Source organism: Ambystoma mexicanum, chromosome 6q (genome assembly GCF_040938575.1).
Source record: "Ambystoma mexicanum isolate Mex_15411 chromosome 6q, UKY_AmexF1_1, whole genome shotgun sequence".
Lineage (NCBI taxonomy): Eukaryota > Metazoa > Chordata > Amphibia > Caudata > Ambystomatidae > Ambystoma > Ambystoma mexicanum.
Window position 1 is genome coordinate 1608293166 of NC_090937.1, and position 21324 is coordinate 1608314489.

Genomic DNA, 21324 nt, shown 5'->3' on the forward strand with positions numbered 1-21324 from the left:
GCAGTTGGCGCAGGTGGCAGGCGCGCGGTTCCCACACGGAGACAGTGCCACGGATAGCAGAGAGAGACCGGAGAGATTAGGCCTGGCGAAAATACCCCCCCAGAGGTGAGCAGAGCTAAACAGCTGAGGGAAACAGGCCCAGAGACAAGAGATCCCCCCGGCCAATACCATACTAAGAAGCCGGAACAACACTTATCCCAGGGGGAGAGAAAATAGAGGCAGAAATCGACCACTGGGCAAGGAGGCACGAACCCACAGGCAGCAATAACGGTGCCCAAGGGGACACAATAAGAGGGCACAGTGGACACTGCAAAAGGGAGAAGGGAAAGCCCATCTAAGCGACGTGTCCAGCGTGGGGTGCCCCCGAGGTCGAAACAAGAAATACGGACAGTGAAGGGAACTCACTCCAATAGGAGGGGCCCCACCAAAGCAGACCCAAACGGGCACAGACTTTACGATCGGGGCGACCCAAGAAGACTACTCCAAGGGAACCCAGTGTGGACATAACAAGCTCACAGGAGAAAAGAAACCCACGCACCCCCCCAGGAAAACCAACACAGCATGTGAAGGGCAAAAAACAAAAATATCGCTTCCCAGCAGACCCCGCAATCCTCAAGACAAGACACAAACATCCTTCAACTGTGGTCAACGGACGCTACGCCGCAAACTAGAGGGAAGCCTCAGGACACCCAACAAGGCGAAGGCATGTCTCAGACGAACCCCCAACATCTACCTTCTAGGGACGACATGCAATCATGGTTCAAGGAGCTCCAAGAGAAATTCATGTCCTCAGTGCAAGAACAATTCACGACGATGAAAAATGACATCAAACAGGCGGTTCAGGACCTTAGGGTGGATGTGGCTAAACTGGAGGAGAGAACAGACACAATGGAAAGAACGGTACAGGGGATCGAGGAGGAAACTCAACAGGTTAGCGAAACCCAGGAACACTTGGTGAGACTCACCCATAACCTCAAGATTCAATGCAAAGATTTGGAGAACCGCTCCAGACTCTCCAACATCCGCATAAAAAACATGGCGGAAACAATACTAGACAAAGATCTTCAGACGGCGGTGAAGGAGGTGTTCAGAGATATACTAGAGGCATCTGAAACAGACACAATTGGAGTCGACAGAGTCCACAGAGTCGGACCAAAGAGATCAGGAGCACCGGGGGAGAGACCACGGGACATGTTAGTGGCGCTATCCTCATACCCACAAAAAGAGCACATTTTGAGGAAGGCCAGAGAAATGGATCACATCAAAATGAATGGACAGGAAATCCAACTATACCGAGACCTGGCCCTGGTTACGCTCCAAAAAAGAAGAGCGATGGCCCCATTGGTCAAGGCCCTGCAGGCAAAAGAAATCCGTTACAAGTGGACCTTCCCTTTTGGGCTGACCTTTACATGGGAAGGGAAACAGAGAAGAGCGACCACATGGGAAGAGGGCCTCAACATTATGGGCCTACAAGACGAAGGGGAGGGAGTGGATCAAGCAACAACCAGTGGGGAGCAAAGGAGAAAACCAAAAGGATGGGAAACGATCACACGAAAAAGGCCGAACACTGGAGGAGAAGGCCGTAGGAAGCTTTCAGGATAGGAGGAAAATAAAAGAAAATGAAAGCCGTGGACACCAGGGCGACAGCCGCACACGGAGCACCAGTGGGGAGGGACGATGAAAACAAGAACAGCTGCATTAGAGGCAGAGACGGTGGCCCGGGAGTGACCCACCGGCTTGGAATCGGGTAAGGAAAGACGATGGAGGGCAGGGAGCTGTGGGTGCAACGCCCTGGCATCAGTAGGAACCCTCGCCCTACTCGGGGGCAAAATGTTTGGTTTATGGTTATTAGTTGGGGGGGTGAGTTTAGGGGGAAGGGAAACGGGGACGGGGACACCAAATCTAGAGCAGCAGCAACGGAAGGGATTCCAAGAACATTGAACAATTGCCATACAAAATGGGGAAGATCTGCATTGTGACTTATAACATAAGGGGGATGAATCATCCAACAAAAAGGGTGAAACTGGAGAAACTTCTCAAAAGGGAAGGGGCGGACCTCCTGCTCCTCCAAGAAACACATATTAGAGCTAAGGACAAACAGAAAACCCGGGTAAGGGGATTTAAAATCTGGGCCCAGGCGAATGCAACATAAAAAAGAGCAGGGGTCCTAATAGCAGTGAGGGCTGGAAGAGACGCCATACTAGAGGACGCCATCACAGATAAGGAGGGAAGGTATGCGTTGGTTAATGGGGTGTTGGAAGGGCAGATGATCATTCTCGCGTCAACATATGCGCCAAATGTGGGACAGGATGGTTTTCTGAGAGATACCCTGGGAAAATTAGAATCCTTCGCAAGGGGGGAGATTATTTTGGGAGGAGATTTAAACATGGCATGGGACCCACAACTGGATAGAAGTACTGGGAGAGTATATGGACATGGGGCACCGTCAAAACGCCTCAAACAACAAATGGACCAACTAGCCCTAAATGATGTGTGGAGGGAACTCAAAGGGGAGCAAAGTGGGTTTACATACTTTTCACATGTGCACAACTCCATGTCAAGAATCGACTACTTTTGGGCATCAGTGGGGCTCATGGGCAGGATCCAGGGTTTGGAAAAGGGGGCAATTGCATTTTCAGACCATGCACCCCTGTGGCTCGATCTGAATCTTCCAGGGAAGGCTAGTGGCCTGTGGAGGTGGAGATTACCGGAGGACATAATTCAGGACCCGGTTACGGGGGAGTCCATAAGGGAAATGATAGAAGAATACTTCACGGAAAATGACATTGGGGAAGTATCTATGAGCACAGTCTGGGAGGCGTTTAAGGCGGTGATTCGTGGGAAGGTAATGGCATTACAAATAACGAGGGAGAAGCAGAGATATATGTGGGAAAAGGAACTGGAAAGGACAATAACAGAACTGCAAGGAAAAATCCTGACACAACCCACAAGAGCACTAAAGACGGCGCTCAGACACACCCAAGGCCAATTAGAGGTACTACGTACAAAGGGAGCGGAAAGGAGCCTGCTGTACCTAAAACAAAGGTACTATATCAAAGCTAATAAAGCAGATAAGCTACTAGCGAGACAACTCCGCGCCAAACAAAAAGATTTTAAATGATCAAAAGCATCATAGACAAGAATGGGGATCATCATACGCGCACACCTGACATCGGGGAAGTGTTCAGAGATTACTATCAGAAACTATACTCCACGGACCACCCGGAGGTGGACGCGCAGGACACATATCTAAAATCCCTCAACTTCACGCAAATATCAGAGGCAGACAGGCAGGCCTTAGAGGACCCTATTAAGGAAGAGGAAGTCAGGAAAGCAATAAATGAACTCCCACTAAATAAAGCCCCAGGTCCGGATGGATTCACGGCCCCATTTTATAAAAAATATGCGGATCTGCTGATCCCGGTCCTGACCAGACTCCTAAACTCATTTAAAGAATGCGGCAATGTAACCCCCACAATGAACAAAGCGAAGTTCTAGTATTCCACAAACCCGGGAAGGATCCCTCATACCCGGCCTCTTATAGACCAATCTCCCTAATAAATATTGATGCCAAAATATACACCAAAATATTAGACACAAGACTCTCCCCACTTCTCACAGGGCTAATACACCATGACCAATCGGGCTTTATTCCAGGTAGACAAACCCACGACAACCTTAGAAGGATCATTCACCTGGTGGAAAAGATCGGCGTAAAGCAAACCCCGGCAAGTCTACTTGCACTGGATGCAGAGAAAGCATTTGACCGGGTAGAATGGTCCATGCTATTTAAGACCCTGCAATCCATGGGATTTGGGGAGCACTTTATTGCAAGAATTAGAGCAAACTATAACGCCCCTACCTGCAGAGTGGCCATCAACGGGGAAGTAACTGAAAAGGTATCCATATCCCGAGGAACAAAACAGGGATGCCCACTCTCCCCACTGTTATATGCTATTTAGAACCCCATGTAATGAAATTAAGAGAAGCCACACAAATTAAAGGAATAGATTTGGCAGGCATACAACACAAGGTAACCGCGGATGATATGCGGATGATATTCTGTTAGCATTAGAGGAGCCGGGCCGAACGCTGGCGGCAGTAGTCGGGGAGCTGGAAGTCTTCGGGGCCATTTCAGGTCTAACAATAAATAGGAACAAATCGGAAATCCTAATTCTGGCAGGGGACAGGGGGGGAATAGAGAAAGAAGCAAAAGCACTTAATCTCAAAATAGCAGCGGAGGGCATTAAATACCTGGGAATAACACTATCTCACAGGGTAGAACACCTATATAGCAAAAACTATCCACAGCTCCTTATGAGGATTCGCAGAGATTTGGAAAAATGGAACCCCCTATTGATCTCCTGGTGGGGCAGGATTCAGACGGTAAAGATGACCATCCTCCCAAGACTATTGTACTATTTCCAAGCCCTTCCGGTGGGAGTACCCCGCACATTCTTCAAAACACTATCGAAGGTGATCACAACCTTCGTGTGGAATGGGAAAACACCAAGACTGGCCTGAACTATCTTGACAACTCCAACCAGGGAGGGTGGGATGGCGCTCCCTCATTTCCAAAGGTACTACCAAGCGGCCCAATTAAAAGTGCTACGGGAGTGGCTGGGTGACGATCCACAACCGATCTGGGCAGCTCAAGACAGGGCAGTGGCAAGAACCCCGCTAGTGGAACTACTCTGGAAACAGAAACAGCATAGACACCCCAACATAGGGATTAGTGAAGTAATGAGAACAACGATGGAGCCGTGGGACGCCCAAACACGAAAAGGCTTAATGACCACCTCGCTGGGTCCTTTTACCCCCATATGTAGGAACCCACAGTTTCCGCCGGGGATGGAGCAGGGGACATATGAAAGCTGGGAGGAGGCCGGTATAACAAAAATAGGGGAAATGTACATCAACAAGGAAATTAGATCATATGAATCCTGCCTCGCACCTCTTTCACGCTCCACTCGAAATAAATATAGATATGAACAACTTAAACACTGGCTAAAATCCCCCGATATCATGAAGGCAGCAACGAGAACCCTCACTGCATTCGAGAAATACATTACAACCAACTCAGGGTCAAAGAAATGGATATCAACTCTACATTTGTTCATAAACACTCAAGATGAGGAAATAAAATGGTCTTACATGATAAAATGGAGCAGGACTCTGGGAGAGGAACCGACGAGGAAACAGTGGGAGGATCTCTGGACTCTGATCCCCAAAATGACCAGATCAGCACAAATAAGAGAAATGTGGATTAAAATTGTGACACAGTGGCACTACACTCCCGAAAGACTTCACACAATGTTCCCGAAAACGTCAAACCTGTGCTGGAGGGATTGCGGAGAGGTGGGGACGTGGAAACACACCTGGTGGGCCTGCAAGGGAATAGTGCCTTTTTGGGATGAAGTTAAGGGAGAAATGGGCAAGATATTTCCAGATGTGGGACTACTAGGTGAGGGCGTTTGGTTGTGTGGAATGAGAGATGACACTGCAAGAAGATATAAAAAAGCACAATGGAGAAGCTTTATGGGACTACTCATTGCAGCATGGACAACAATAGCACAGAATTGGAAAAAGTAGGACACTCCTCTGAAGTTCACGTGGCTCCAAAGAGTCTGGGCACAAATAGCAATGGAAAAAGTCACACACACAATCCAGGGAACGAGGGACGGCTTTGCAAAACAATGGGGCGGAGTTCTGGAGTACCTTCAGTCAGACTTTCAGGAACAATGGTGCCCACACAACATCAAGGTCACAGACATTTTTAAGGCATAATGTAATCCCTGTATCAAAACTCAAGGGTCCCAGGGGAGGGGGGGAGTTGCGGGGGGGAGGAAAGTCGTTACATGTTTGATGAATGTTGATATCTGAAAATAATAAAGACAAGTTTCAAAAAAACATTTTTGCCAATTCCCTCTCTGAAGAATGAGGGAGTCCTCTCGGATCATGTCTTAGGCGCAAAATCACCGATTTACCCTGAAAAGGTGACCACCAATACTCCCTTGGGAGAAGTCCTAGATGGGTTGACTGTCCTTTTCCCTGGACCTTCTCTTCCCATGCCTGTTTGCGATTCCATTACACTAGAAACGGTTAAACAACACAAGGGAGATATCGTCATCCCTACTCTAGACTCTAAACCCCACCTTAATCTGGAGAAATCTTCTGATTTCATAGATCTTACTAAACAAGTAGTATACTGAAAGGGCTTTGTTACTTTAGGGAAAATAAATTCCCTCTACAAATTAAGAAAACTAAAAATCTGAAAAATATGAAAAGAATAAACTCATGTACTAATCAATTTTTAAAAATCTGGTTTTGCCAAATGCTTCCCCGCTCGTAACCACTCCTACCCCTTCTAAGGGGGTTTATATTCCGGTGGAAGCAGCAGCACTATCTCTGACTGCTATCCCTAGTGCTGCCCCTGTAACCACTGTGGCTACCTTAATGCCTACTAATATAGCTGTAGGCAGTCAGACAGATTCATTGGCAATTAGTTTTATGCCGAATAACAATATTGCCCCTGTGGTTGCAGGGAATGTTGTTTTGGCTGAGGACACTCATGCCATTTGTAACTCTAAAGTAATCCCAACGCTTTCTGATCCTATAAATAATAGTGCTCCACTTACTCTGAATGCTCAAACGGAATGTAAGCCTGTGGCTTCCTTCTCGCCTACAGAATCCCTCACTATCCCCAGTAACCCGTTACCCTTGGTTTTGAAATAAGATTGTTAAAATCTAGTCAGTTCTCCGGTAAGCATGGAGGATCTGAACAGTATAGGGGAAATCTTACTATGGTCTATCATCTGGAAAAGGTCTCGCAGCCTCAACGGAGGCAATGTACAGCCAGAAACAATGGAGATGCCAGTAACTGGGCCCAAGTTACCTCTGGCTTGTGGAAATGAGCATCCCCTTATGAGTCTGGTCCCAGTAAATAACAATATGGCCCCCAACAAATTCACTCTTCTTTCCTGGAATTCCAGGGAAAATGTACATCTTTTAACTAATACCGACACAGTAGCTATGATCAACAGTTCTGACTGCTTCTATCTACAGGAAACCTGGCTCCTCTCCCCCCGTTCATTGATGGTTTTAAAATTTACTCCCAAAATGCTAAACCTAGTTTAGGAGGAAGGGCTTCAGGGGGTCTTCTCATTGGGACAAGAGCTTCAGTTTGGCCTTAGGAATGTGGTTCTTTCGGACACGCCATTTGGTATTTTAGCTTTGGAGTCTATTTCTGGAGAGGGCCTGGTTAACACTTTTATTATTATCATCTATTTGCATAAAGTCCTTGCTGCCCTTGAGCCTTTTTGGAAAGTCTAACGGATATAGTTCTCGCTTGGAGATCTCTCCATACCAGGGGGAAAGTGATCCTGGCTGGAGATCTCAACTCTGATTGCTCTATACAGTGCTTTAAGTGGGGTAAGAAATTGAGGGGGGGCCCTTGTTTGGGGGCGTGGCTTTCATTGTGGGCGTGGCCTAAAAGTGCACAAATCATAGTAAGGTGCGCAAACAAATATATAAATGTATGTGAGCATTTATATGTTTGTATGCGTACTACTATGGTGTGTGTACTTTTCAAGCCATATTTTATAAACATAGCAATGTTACATATTTCTATGTTTATAAAAGGTGGCTTGAAAAGTGCACAAACCATAGTAAGTTACGCACACTTGTGTGCTTACCTTACTATGGTTTGTGTACTTTTCAAGCCACCTTTTATAAACATAGATATTTGTAACATATTTCTATGTTTCTAAAAGATGGCTTGACACGTAAACAAGTCAAGGCATCTTTTATAAAGCGTTGATGACGGACAAAACAAACCGCAAGGTGGCTTTGTCCGTCGACAAAGCTTTATAAAAGATGCCTTGAATTGTGCACGTTTCAAGCCGTCTTTTATAAACATAGAAATATTTCTACCTTTATAAAAGATGGCTTGAAACGTACACAGTTCAAGGCATCTTTTATAAAGCTTTGCCGACGGAGAAAGGCACCTCGGGCTCTGTGATTTATCTGCTCAGAGCACATAGATCACTGATCCCGAGGCGTCTTTCACCCTCTGCGAACCCGCGGGCTCTGTGATTTAATCTGCATATTAGATCACGGAGCCCGCGGGGGTCAGTGACCTGGGGAGGGAAAACAAAGGGACAGTAACTTCCTCTGATGACCCTGAAGGTGGCTATAAGGTACGAATTGGGTCTAGTTTCTCTGCGAGCCAGAATCTTTTGGTGGGTTCTTGCACTCTTCTCTGCCTTGCTCTGTCCTAAATATGATATGCTTTATGATGATGTGGGTAGGACTCTCTTCTCACAGGGATCCCTAGATCGAAACGTATTCCTTCTTAAATTTAGAGATCTCTGTGACAAGAGCTTATCAGATCTGTCTACCGATAGGGATACTTTCTTGTCCAATCCGAACAAAGTGAAAAAGCTTCTCTTTAGTTGTGACTGGAATGATACCTTGGAGAAATGTCACTCCTGCCCATCTCTATGTGACTTATAATTTGATCACAAGAAGAGAGGCTGCCTGTCTTTTATTTTGACACAGTTCCCTAACCGCCTTTACTGTTCTCTTCTCCTGAAACTCAGATGGAACATTTTGCCTACCAAGGAGGTTCTATATAGAAGGAAGGCGATTAGTGACTTGGATCTCTTTTGTCGTTTCTGTCACAATCCAGGGGTCATTGCATCTGCCTGTCACCTTTTTTTAGACTGTGTAGCACTGAAAGGTCTTAGGGCACTCTATTTAGGCAGATTCAATACTCTGGGACTTCTGGGGGCAGAAAATTCCATTTGGTCTAACTGTCTCTCTATCTCTAAAACTACAGACGGACATGCGGTTGCGGGATTCATTAAATCATTAGACCTATATGCACCTTCCTGATGAATTATTTGTATGATGAACTTTCTATTTATCTATATTAACTATCTTTCTAATGAATGTACTATATACGTATATAAATTTGACATTTCTGATTTCTTGCCATGCGGGGGGAAGTATGACTTGGAATATGCATTTGGTCTTAACTATGCACTTAACTATGCACTGATTTTATTGGCTTGTTTTATGTCTCCTACTTTTAGAAAACAGGATTTTAGGGTTGTACTGTATCTTCAATTCAGTGTAATGTATGTATATATACACCCACTGTTCTTTTACTGAATGTAATTGTAAAGGTTTCTTATGTAAACCATATACAATAAATAAATTTTAAAAAAAAATTAAAAAAAGATTTGTAACAAACCAAAAATATATATATATATATATATTGCTAGTTTGGACAATATATCTCTAAATATATATGCAATAAAAATAATGAAACTTCTGCAAAAACAGCAGTTAGCTTCAGTTAGAAAACGCAATCACCATATGTTTGCATTGCCTTCCACAATCATTGCATGGTGTAGTCAAAACAAAGTTTCAAAAATAACTTTTGCAAACAATGTTTGTACCAATTACATCTGGGAAGAGATGTGCTCAAGTGCTTGAATTGCAGACTGGTCTCAAAGCCCAGTTTGCCACTTAAACAAAGTGTGTGTTCCTGGGCAAATCTTTATCATCTCACTATGCCTTATCTGCCAGAATGAGAGGTTTCTACAAGGTTACAGCTCACACTATCTGCTACTTCAAAAAAAAGCCTCACTCCTGAAGTTGCCACATAAATCAATATTAACAGTGACAAATCATACAGTGGAGGTCACAGTTTATTTGTCTTTTGCCTTACTCATGGCAAGGTGTATTTTATTTAATGTCCCATGACACCCTATTAAAGACTCATTCTGTGATATTTTCTGTAACATCACTGATATCACTATGCAAATGGGGGGGCCAGGGGCCTACACATCGTTTGCCACATTGGGCCACTCAAAACCTATGTAGCTAGGGCTGGTCCTGCTCAGTTTGTCTTGGGCGTGGTCATGTACATTGTTTTTGCATGTATCTCCGTCTGTCTGCATAGCCTGTGTGCCCATGATGTGTTCATTTATAAACACAAGTGGTGTGTATGATATTTTGAAAGGTTATCAAGAAGCATGTTTGGGTAGTGGGAACATATTTTAAAATATTACACTGGTTTCAAGCTGTGACATGGCAATCTCACCTCACAACATGTCAAATATATCCCCACGGCCCACACTCTTTGCAGTTCCACAGAACATTATAAATGAGGTATACTCGCCAGGTGTCTGGTTTGAGCTGATTGATGACAGCACACATTTGGGTTTTCTTTATTAGGTTGTCTGTGAACTTGTTGCCAACAAAGGTTGTCATGTAACCAGTGCTTTAAGTGGCAGCCAAACTCGATCCGGAGCCGGGGCTCTTACTGGGGCGTGGCAGAAAAGGGATGTTGTCTGGTAGGGTTCTCACTGCAATTAAGAGGCAGCACTTCCCTGAACTGAATGCTTCCTTTTTGGCCATGGCCCCAGGCTCTATTTTGCAAAAGGAGTCATGGTCTAACAGGCGGCATTCATGCCAGGTAGGTGTTGCCACTTCATTGCAGCGCCGACCCCCTGCCAGGCAACCCTTCACATCGATCATCACCTTCACACTTGGGGTGCGAGGGTACTGATCCCTGCATCTCTAGTGAAAGGGAGGGCCTGGCATGGGTCTCCACCACAAAGAATTAAAAGGCTAGGACCAAGGTACCAATCATTAATGTGACAAATACGACCATCCGTTTACCAGGATGCACCATCGTCCGACAGTTTCACCTGTCGCTTCTGTAGCCCCAGAGAATGTTGCCACTGGCCCGTCCGAAACAGTGCTGGACCCAAATATCTTGGACTTTGGAGACTCCCCAGTCTCAGAGTGGGACAAGGACCAGTTGTCTGATGACACTCCCTCAGGGAGCAGTCGCAACCCCTGGCCCCAGGAGACATGGAGGATGTATGCCACAATCTGGATGATCTTCTGCAGGCAGGGATTAGAAGGCATCAAAGCTTAAAAGGTCTATTGAAGATAAATGCTTAAATATAAATTCCGTCTAATATACTTGGCATATCTCCAGGGAGACTGCATTCAGGAGGCTGTAGGTCACGTTAGCAGGTCCTGCCACTCAGTTGCTGCACTCACCACATATTAAACTAGCCCTCCTTAGGCATACTCATCATCAGCATCCTCAAAGACAAAGACCCCACCTGTTTATTCCTGTCCGGGTCTTGCTGGGCCATGGGCCAGACCCGCTATCCTGCATTCCACCTACAAATTAGTCACTACTGCTCATACTCACCAAAAGACATCACCAGGTGTCTCCTTCCTCCACAGCCGTCCCCACCCTCATTAGGTTGTGAATGGCTAACCTCTGTGGGCAGCCATGACAAGCTACACTACCGAACTGCATCAACATCGCCCTTGCCCCCATCCATCACCCTCAACTCACACGGACACAGTGCCGAGCATTGCTCGCTCAGCAGTCGCTTACATCACAGAGGTCGCTTACCTCACCTCACCTCACCGTGAAGCCTTCTTCTTCATCCAAGCATAGCCACCCCCCCCCCCATGTTTTCAATGACCTCCTCCCCCAGGGTACTGCATGAAACATGCTGACCGGGCAGGAGGCGGAGTGTTAATAATCCACAAGAACGATTGGCCCTGCTGCATCATCCCCTATCCCAGACAAAGCTCGTTTTAATCACTTGCCTGCAGGTACCCTTTAAATCACAAGGAATCTGTCACCTTCCACCTCATCTACAGACCACCTCACATGAGTGACTCTATCATTGCTGACATCTCCAACTTACTCTCCTCTACTAAACTAGCCCACACTAATAATGTCTTTCTCAGAGATTTTAACGTCTCTCAGTCTTACTGAGACAACCATGCTCGAAGCACACTTTTGCACTTTACAGATCCATGGACCTTAAGCAAATTGTGCTCTCTCCGACGCACAACAAAAGCAACACCCTAGTCTTACTTTTTACTTCATTCTCCTCATCACCTGTGCAGACCCTATCCCACTCGACTGGTATGATCATGCCACCATCCCACTGTCGATCTCTGCCTCGACCACAGGCCACGAAGGTCAGGCCAAAGGCTCTCTCAAACAGCACTATATATTCAAAATCTTCACAGTCAATGAGATAAAAGCAAACCTCACAACCTCCCGGCAGCAGGGATTGCCTCAGTCCTCTTAGAATTATTCAACAACTCTGCTATGAAACTGGTGTACACTCATGCCAACATAAAAGCCACCCGGGCTAAGGCCAAACAATCCTCTCCTTGGTACAGCCTCAAGCTCGCCTCAAACAAATGCCCTGCAGAAAATGTGGTGCAAAAAACTTAACCCTGGAGATCATACCAATGTCAAATCTCTCTGTGACAACCATAGGATTCTTAATACCAAAGCCAAATCAGCTAACTACTCTAACACCATTGTGACAGCCTCTAACAGGAGCAAAGCCCTTTTTGAAGTAATAAAGTATTGTACCCAATCCTCACCATACTCTGACGTGCGATCAATTCAGGAATCAACAACTATTTTACTGAAAAAAATAGAACAAATTTGACAGATCATCGAATCAATCTCCCCATTAACCCTGCATTCCAGAATGTACACTGCCCCTCTGAACTGAATTCTCTCCTCTCACTCCCCCAGACCTCCTAAGAACAATCACCGTTCTCATACCTACTTCCTACTAATAATATCATCCCGGCCTCCATCATTATTCAATTGATGGGTTCCGGCACTCAATGCAATACTCTGCATCATTAATGCCTTGCTCACAGAAGGGTAATTTCTGGACACCCTCAAGACTGGTCTCAAACAACCTCTTTTGAAAAACAGGACCCTAGACCCGGACGACCTGGCCAAATACTGGCCCATTAAGAACCTCCCGTTTATTGGCAAAATCCTAGAAGAAGTAGTCGCTGCACAACTACTCGCAAGAATCAATCAACTACATCTCCTAAATGACTATCAGCAGGGTTCCATCCCAAGTGTAGCATCGAGACGGCCACCATACAGGTGATGGATGTTGCCATCCAAATCACGGATAATCACGGATAAGGGTGACTCCTGCCTCATCGTCCTCCAGCTCTCACCTGAATTTGACATAGTCGATCATCCTTTCCTCCTCTCCTTGCTTATCGACAGGAAGGCATTATCTGGCACGGTCTTGAATTGATTTACCTCCTACCTCTCGGGCAGGCACCAGGCCATTCAGATGAATACGTTGTATTCTAACTGGCTCCCATTCTCTGACAGGGTCCCCCAAGGCTCTATAGTCTCACTGCTCCTAACTTTTACATGGAGCCTCTAGGTACACTCCTCAAAGACCCAGATATAGCCATCCACCAATACGCGGATGATACTCAGTTGTACAAGAGAATAAAAAGCCCTCAGGATATCAGCCATGTCTGCAATTCCCTAGCCATCATCCAGTCCTGGATGTTGGCTGCCTATCTCAAACCTAACTCAGCCAAAACCGAATTCTATCTCATCGGTCACTTGCAAAACAACAACAATTGCTCAATTACATGATCCTAGAAGGAGTTAATCTGCAACTCTCGGAATCAGCAACTAAAATAAATATTGAGGGAAGATTTGCCCAAGATCGTGAACAATTTTATTTCAGTTGTGATTCTGTATTATTAAAAGTGGACTGCAATCAGCAATCTCTGTTAGAAAGTCCTCATAAAATGAAGGAAAAAACGAGAAATAATGATTGGTGTTATCATCCATCCCAAATTCAAAAATATACATCTTATTCTGAATGTGACAAAATGTTGTGACCTTATAATTCATCAATATATTCTCAGATTTACATTTACATGTGTCTTTGATTCAATGAACGTGGAGCACTAGATAGATGGGGTCCTTATCAGGGCTGAAATGGGGAGAGCAGAGGATTTCGACTATGGTTCATACTCGCCAACTTAGAATTCCATAAAATATCATTTAATGGATTGTGACACCATTCTTTCTTTAAGGGGTATCTTATTTGGAAACTGTGTGCACAATTAGATTTTTTATAAACACAGATCATTTTATATATATATTTTGGCCCTGTTTGATGGGGGTCCCTAACCATACATGAATTAGTAGGAGGGACGCTATATGCTGGCTATAACTATAATTAATTTTATTCAGTAATAATTGTAAGTTTATATTTTAGTTTTATCTGTATTTTTACATGTCATATTGTGCATTATAGCAATATTATATTTAGAAGGCGAAGTGCATTAATAAACAAAACCACATAATGAAAAAATATATTTTCCTATAGTAGGTGCCAAAAATCGATAAGCTGTGAAATATATTTGTTTTATGTGTTTAAATAATAGGTTCCCTTAGAGTGGCACGGGTCATTTAATGTCCATGATCTACAGTCCCACCTGGCAATTCTGGGTTAGAAAAACAGACAGTGATTTCTCAAAACTCAAATGTATTCAAAGAATTAAGTCAATCTAAACAAAGGTGGTCTCCAGCTGTATACGAAGGAAATCACTACAATGTTGACCCATATGTAACCAGGGTCCAGTATTGTCTATTTTGCTCTGGATTGTATAACGCCTGCACTTACTGTATGTATGTAACCACCAGGTTTCTCAAGTGCCCAGCTACCTCAGGGTTTGGTGCGCGATATAAATAATAAACAATAACAATAAAAATAACAATTGATCAGTAAAACAAAATATGGCCTGCCTACATGAATCTTACTAATTTAGGTTAACACAAGCATTCATTTCCATAATCAATTCTAGATATACTTACACATTTTTGATTGTCTAAAACATCCTAGGCATTCTAAACACTTGTAGCATTTCAACATAAGGCATCACATTGCAGTTGAATTACGTCACAATAGAGTCATCATTATCCTCTTTGGAATCCACCATTTACAGATCAAAATGCTTCCCAACATTATGCAATATGTGTGTGCAGCTCTCAATGAACATGTGCATGCAACCTTCAATCTACATATGTGAGCACAGATTCCAAAATGCGTGTGTTTTTGTGTGTGTTAGGCGCTGACGCCATTTTGTTTGTTTGTGTGTGTGTAAGGTCGCTTGACATCACAGTGCGGATGTTCAGTGCTGCCCTCTCATTTGCCTCAGTGACCTGCATGTTTTATGCATATAGTGGCCTGCATGTTTTATGCATATGTGTTTTATGTTACTCGTGCAAAAGCTCCCATTCAAACTACGTTGGTATCCAGTTGCTGTCCTTGTTAATGTCTCCTATAACCAGAGTTAAGCTTGTGTTCTCTAAGTTATAGTTAGAGCTTGTAATCTGATCTGCAGGTATTGTATTGGATGATGGATATGTTGTTGCTACCATGTATCATCTTTCATTCTAGCAATGGTGATGTGTGTTCCAGACATCTCCTCTAATTAGAGTATGTGCATAGCATAATATAAGTTACATTTTGGGCAAACCTGCATCTTCTAATAGAACTCTCACATTTGTGTCAAGGTTTCAGATAAACATTCTATATACATTATCTCAGTGCACTGTTGTTCATAATCATAAAAAGACATTAATCTTGTGTTCAGTATTGATACCTTCCTTGACACAACACAAGTAACAGATACATTTGGACTACATATGTGTCAATTTGAGTTTCAGATCACCATCTTTTTTTGACCTCATCCATCCAATAAACTTTGCATGATGTTTATGTTCCATCTAAGGTACTGCAAGTGGTAATCCTTGATCTTGGCTTTTAAGGCTTGCTAGATGTTCTCCAATCCTAACTCGTAATTGTCTAATTATGCATCCCGCATACAGATTTTGCACACAAAGATTATGGCATAGACTACATAAGTAGTTCTGCGGTTGATGAAGTCTTTAATCTTGATCTCAATACCTCCTCTGTCAGTGTATTTTTGGCAGTCAGCATGTACATTTCTGCAGATGCGGCAGGTACCGCATTTGTGGAAGTCTGTCAGACATCTGAGCCAGTCACTCGCACTGCTTTAGTTAGTGTGGTTAGTGTCTAGAAAGGAGGGGCACAATTTGTTTCTGATCGTTTGAGCTTTTGTAAACACAAATGTGGGTTTACGTTCTAAATGTTGGCGTAAATCTGGGTCCATGAGCAAAATGTCTTCGGACTATTTTGTATAAGGTAGGCGTGTCTTTAGAGTATTTTGTGATAATGACAATGTTCTCAACTGCTTTGTTGTCTTTAGTCATAAGCTGGAGCATGATCGTTCTGTCAGGTATTTTTGTTTTATCATATGATTTCTTAACAGTACTTGGTGGATACCCTCTCTCATGAAATCTTTTGTTCAAAAGTTGACATTCTGTCTCAAATTGCGTGTCATTACTACAGTTACGTCATGCTTGGTAAAACTCTCCAGCTGGTGTGTTATTGACTGTTGATTTACGATTACAGCTCCCTGCATGCAGAGAAGAGTTGACCTCTGTGACCTTGCAGAATGTTCATGTTTCTATTTTACCATCTGTGATGTAGATTTAGAGGTCACGAAAGTCAATGCTCTCATGATCACAATGCCTTGTCAATTTAATAACAAACATGTTGATATTCAAATATTGCATGTCATTTTGAAAACATTGGGGTGAGTCATGCCAAAAGACAATAATATCATCAAAATACAGTCTCCATATTATGATATTGGTTGTAAATTCACTGTTGCTTAGAGTGTGTGTCTGTTCGTATTGTGCCATAAACAGGTTTGGAAGAGTTGGGACATATTTGGCCCCCATCGCCACCCCCTTCTTTTATACACAGTATCAATCAGAAAAAGAGAAAAGACATTGTTGTCAAGAGTGAATCTGAGAACATTTTTCAGCATTTCAACATGTACCCCGTAGGATGATGAGAATTTGCAATAAGTATAATCAATTGCCTTTATGGCCAGTTCGTGATTGATAGCTGTATAGAAAGCTGTCACATCCATTGTTGGTAATAGATAGCCTTCTCTCCATTCTACATGTGACAAGAACTGTAGAACTTGTGGACTATCCCTAATGTAGGATAGAAGTGCCAGTACATGCTCTTTGATTGCGTTGTCGATGTAGCATGACAAACCTTCTGTTGCCAACCCTATCCCGCTCATGATTGGCCACACTTCTGGAAGTGTTTCAAACTTTTTATGTATTTTGGGCAGGAAGTAGATTATCGGCAAGGTGGGGTCTGTGCTGCTTAAAAAACGTTTCTCATTGTCTGTTATGAGGCCTAACCCATACCACTCTTCGATCACTATATCTCTGTCTCTAGAAAGGGTGTCTAATGCTTGGTGTTGATCCCAACTAAGATTGTGCCAGGTATAATTTCTCTTTGTACAGTACTTGTCTAAGAGTTGGTATATTTAATTATTCAAAGCTTTGTGAAAGGTTTCTATAACGCTCTTGTTTGACAATTGTGGAGTAAATTTAGTTATGGATTTTAGTTCTTGAAGCTACAAATGTCTTGCATGTATCTCTAAATCAGTGCAAATATCTTCCTGACTAAGGTCGGTTTCTGTTTCCAGTGGGTGTTCTCAATGTCACCTATAGTCAGTTCATGCATTGAGTTGGGAACAAATGTTTTTACCTGAGATGTGAACAGTTTTTTACTTCAGTTTCCTAATGAACTTGAAGATGTCAATTTGAAAATTGGTGAAGTCAGCCCATGTAGTTGGGGCAAAGGATAAGCCTTTATTCAAAACTTCTTCTGCTTTCGTGAGCTGTCTATCACATAAATTGACAACTAGATTGGTTTTGGTCATTTCCCCGGTAGTTTCTTGGAGCTGGATCTTGTTAGTATACCTGTTGGTCCTGTAGCCTCGTCTGAGCTTCCTCCTGCCCTCCTACTGCCCCTGACGTGGTAATCCATGTTGTAGTATTTTGTATAAGCGTGTCCTGAAACCATACTTGTTTGGTATTTCTTTGTATTCCTTTTCTATACCTTTGAATTTGTTCTAAAAACCCTTTCCTTGTATGGTTTGGTTGTCTTATGTTCTTCTTTCTCTATGCCATACCTTCCTGTCATAAAAAATGATGAATTAGGTATGTAAGCTTACTTTATTTTAACATTGTATTCAACTATATGTCCTGTTTTTGTTACAATACTTTATAAAATAACTGACTTGAAAATGACCAAGTGTCAAAACACGTGTCGGCTATATCAAGAAAATAAATCCAGAGCAACATATTTTACAATTCTCAGATTTGATGTACTCTTGAATAGACTAATAAGGAACTCTGTGCACATTATCTTACACAGGCATAGCGTGAATCATCAGCACAAGTAATCAATCCACGATCATCATGAACATTGCGCATGTATGGTGGTCCAGGCCGGTTCGGAGAGTGGCGCGGACCATGCTTTGTTGCCAAACTTGGAGGGCATGTGGGGGCTTCAGCATGGAACATTTTGTGTTACGCCACTGTTGTGGCACTGCTGCGCGACTCCATATAATATTGTGGGACCACAATGAAAATGGAAGAGGGCTTCTGCGCGGAGTTCGGCCACCATTTCCATGGTGGCCATGATGTGAGACTATTTATATGAAACAACCGGCCACTCGCTAACAGCAACCTGTTATTTCATACAAATACATTGATATCCGCACCGCTTGATATAAACTCTTGGTGCTCTTGCTATGATTAACTCGTGCACTGGGCTGTTCACAACTTGTACAACCCAGCCAACCACTACATTTTACTTACATTGCACCGGGGTGTGTGTGGCAGCCAATCAAGTTGCTCATAACGGGAGCTGAATCTCAAAATCAAAGTTCATTTGGAGCAAGCTAACTGTTGCGTGCACCGGGGTTGCCATCTTCCGACCTCCCCTTTGTGCCTGCTGCTTCCCCACTCTCCCCTACCTTGCCTTTTTGTGTTGCAACACTGCCACGCAGCTCCTCACCAGCTTCTGTGGCCACCATGAAAATAGAGTGGGGCCATGTATGCAGGAAAGTTGGGTGAGTATGAAACAACAGAATATGCGCTCCCGTGGCTTGGTTTTTCATACAAATACATTAATGTCAGCAACCTGGGGCATAAACCTGTGGTGCTAATAGCAATAATCACTGGTTCCCTAGGCTTTACCTTGTGGTAATGGCCCGTGGCCCTTGTTAATAGACGTGAGCATAGCAAAGACATTTATCGAGCATCACCAGGCCATTAAGATTCTATGCAGCCCACAGTCCGGGTGTTATTGTTAAATACCAGCCTACCTACAGTCTGCTACCCAACGTGACCAATAGCCAGATCCAGCCCTGGAAATACCTCTCCCACTTTGTGTGGTATTGTCACTTGCCTTGTGATGAAGCAGCTCTTGTCTCGTCAAGACTTCAGGGGCTTGCATTCAATTTCTGTGAGATGGCAACAGAACCAGGAAACAGTGTATTGCTATCATCTTCTCAGGCGCTAGCATCATTGGCAGTTAGTGACACTGGAAGTCAGATAGTCACTCAAATGTAATCATCTCTGTGTGCGCTTGGTGATGTAGTATTTGCTTGGTGCTGTAGAATGACTAGATCACAATGGTGTGCAGGTTGGCCATGAATTGCTTTTTCATAGGTTCCCCTGAAACAGCAACTCCTGGCATTTAGAATCTGTGCATGAGTAAAGTCATGTATTCCCAGGTTAGAATGGGATCTTTGTTTTCCTCTGTTGAGGCTTTATCAAACTCTCAAACCTGCTGTCATTAGTTAGAAAGTAGGAAACAAGCAGTAGCAAAGCAAGGGTGGGGCAAGATGGCTGGACACTCCCCCACGTACCGACCATCCCCCGACCGCATCAGGCATCCTTCACATCCCGGTATGTTCCCCTCATGCGCCACATTGTACTGTGACTTAGCTGGCTTGGGCCTGCTTTAGATCCTAATTGCAGCTGAACCATGACCTGGGAATGAACAGCAGCCATCTGTAATGGAAATTTAAGTTGCTTGGCAACCAAGCTAAATTGTATCCATTTCCCTGCCCGGACCCAGATGTGCGGTGTTCACCTCTCTGGAGTGGAGTCTCAAAACTGAAGCATGGCTGGTGAAATGCGGGTCCAGACTACAGGGACGTCATTTAGGTAGCAAGGGGCCGCAACTGCGACCTCTGTGGTCTCCCTTGAAACCTCTAAACCCCCCGCACCCAAGAGTGGTTTTGTTTTTTGTAATGCAAGGTCCTGGGCTGTGGCCAGCACCATATGGTTCTTTACTTCTGGAGTGGCTGGCTTTCTTGTTCAGGCCCCTTAAAAAAAGAAGAAAAATAGGAACAGGGGTTCCACAAGTCTAACACTTTCAGCACTGACCCTAAATAAGAAAGAATAGGAATACCAAATAATGTGTCTTTCTGGAATTCTATACCATAATTGCTAGACTCATTAAAGGTTTATTTCAGGCACACTTCAGGGGGTGACTCACTGATTTAGTCTGTGCTTAAACGCCTCAACTCAGCCTTTCATCCTTCTGAGGTCGATAATTGAGTACCAAAACAGGTTGGGTGATATTGGGTGTATATTTTTTCTATATAAAGCGCTTAAGCGTAAGTGCTACATAATAACACATTATTATCATTTGGTCATGGACGTCTGCTTGCATTCACAGTAATTTGATAATATGGGCCTATACACACTGATCTTAACGATACATATGGCGATCCATTCTTGTATGGAATGTACTTCACATTATAGTGATATCGTAACCATATTTTCCTTAGTGTACAATGCTATGTGATGCCACTTCCTGTTTTGTCAACGGGTGAAAGGTCGTGTTCTATCGCTACCTGCGATATCACTTTGGGGTGGGGTCAAATGACATCACTTCCTGTGATGTCATCAGGAGGTCAAGGGTCATGTGATGTCACATCCGCTACCCCTACCATTTTGGTGAAATGACGTCCATGCCAGACTACCTGGTGCTCTTGTCAAGTAAGTAATTTCTTCTTCCCTTAGCATTCATTAACTTGTTGTCTACATGCTTTGAGCTGGATTCCTTTATTTATATAACACTTTTCATTAATGTGTGGCAAAGGCTGTGCAAAGGCTACCCCTCATTCCCACTGTTCCAGTTCAACCAAATTGCAATTAAAATGCTTAACATATGAAGACAGCCATGTCATTTAAATACTACAAAATAAAACCACACTTAATTTACTAACTCAGTTTGTCTGTTTACTTTACTCGCTCTCAAAGCACTCTACCACCACCATGTGCTAATGGCCTCATAAACCTCAGGAGGAGCCATTATCGCTTGGGATAATGACCCTTCCCCAACTTATGGCCCTCGTCTGTGCCTCAAAGGAACCACAACCATAAATGAAAAATTTGTTGCATAAAAGACAACTGATGTCGAAAATGTCTACTATATACACTTGAGAATGTGTGGGTGGGGCAACGATTGGCAATGAGTTAATTTAGTCTAGAAGTTGGGT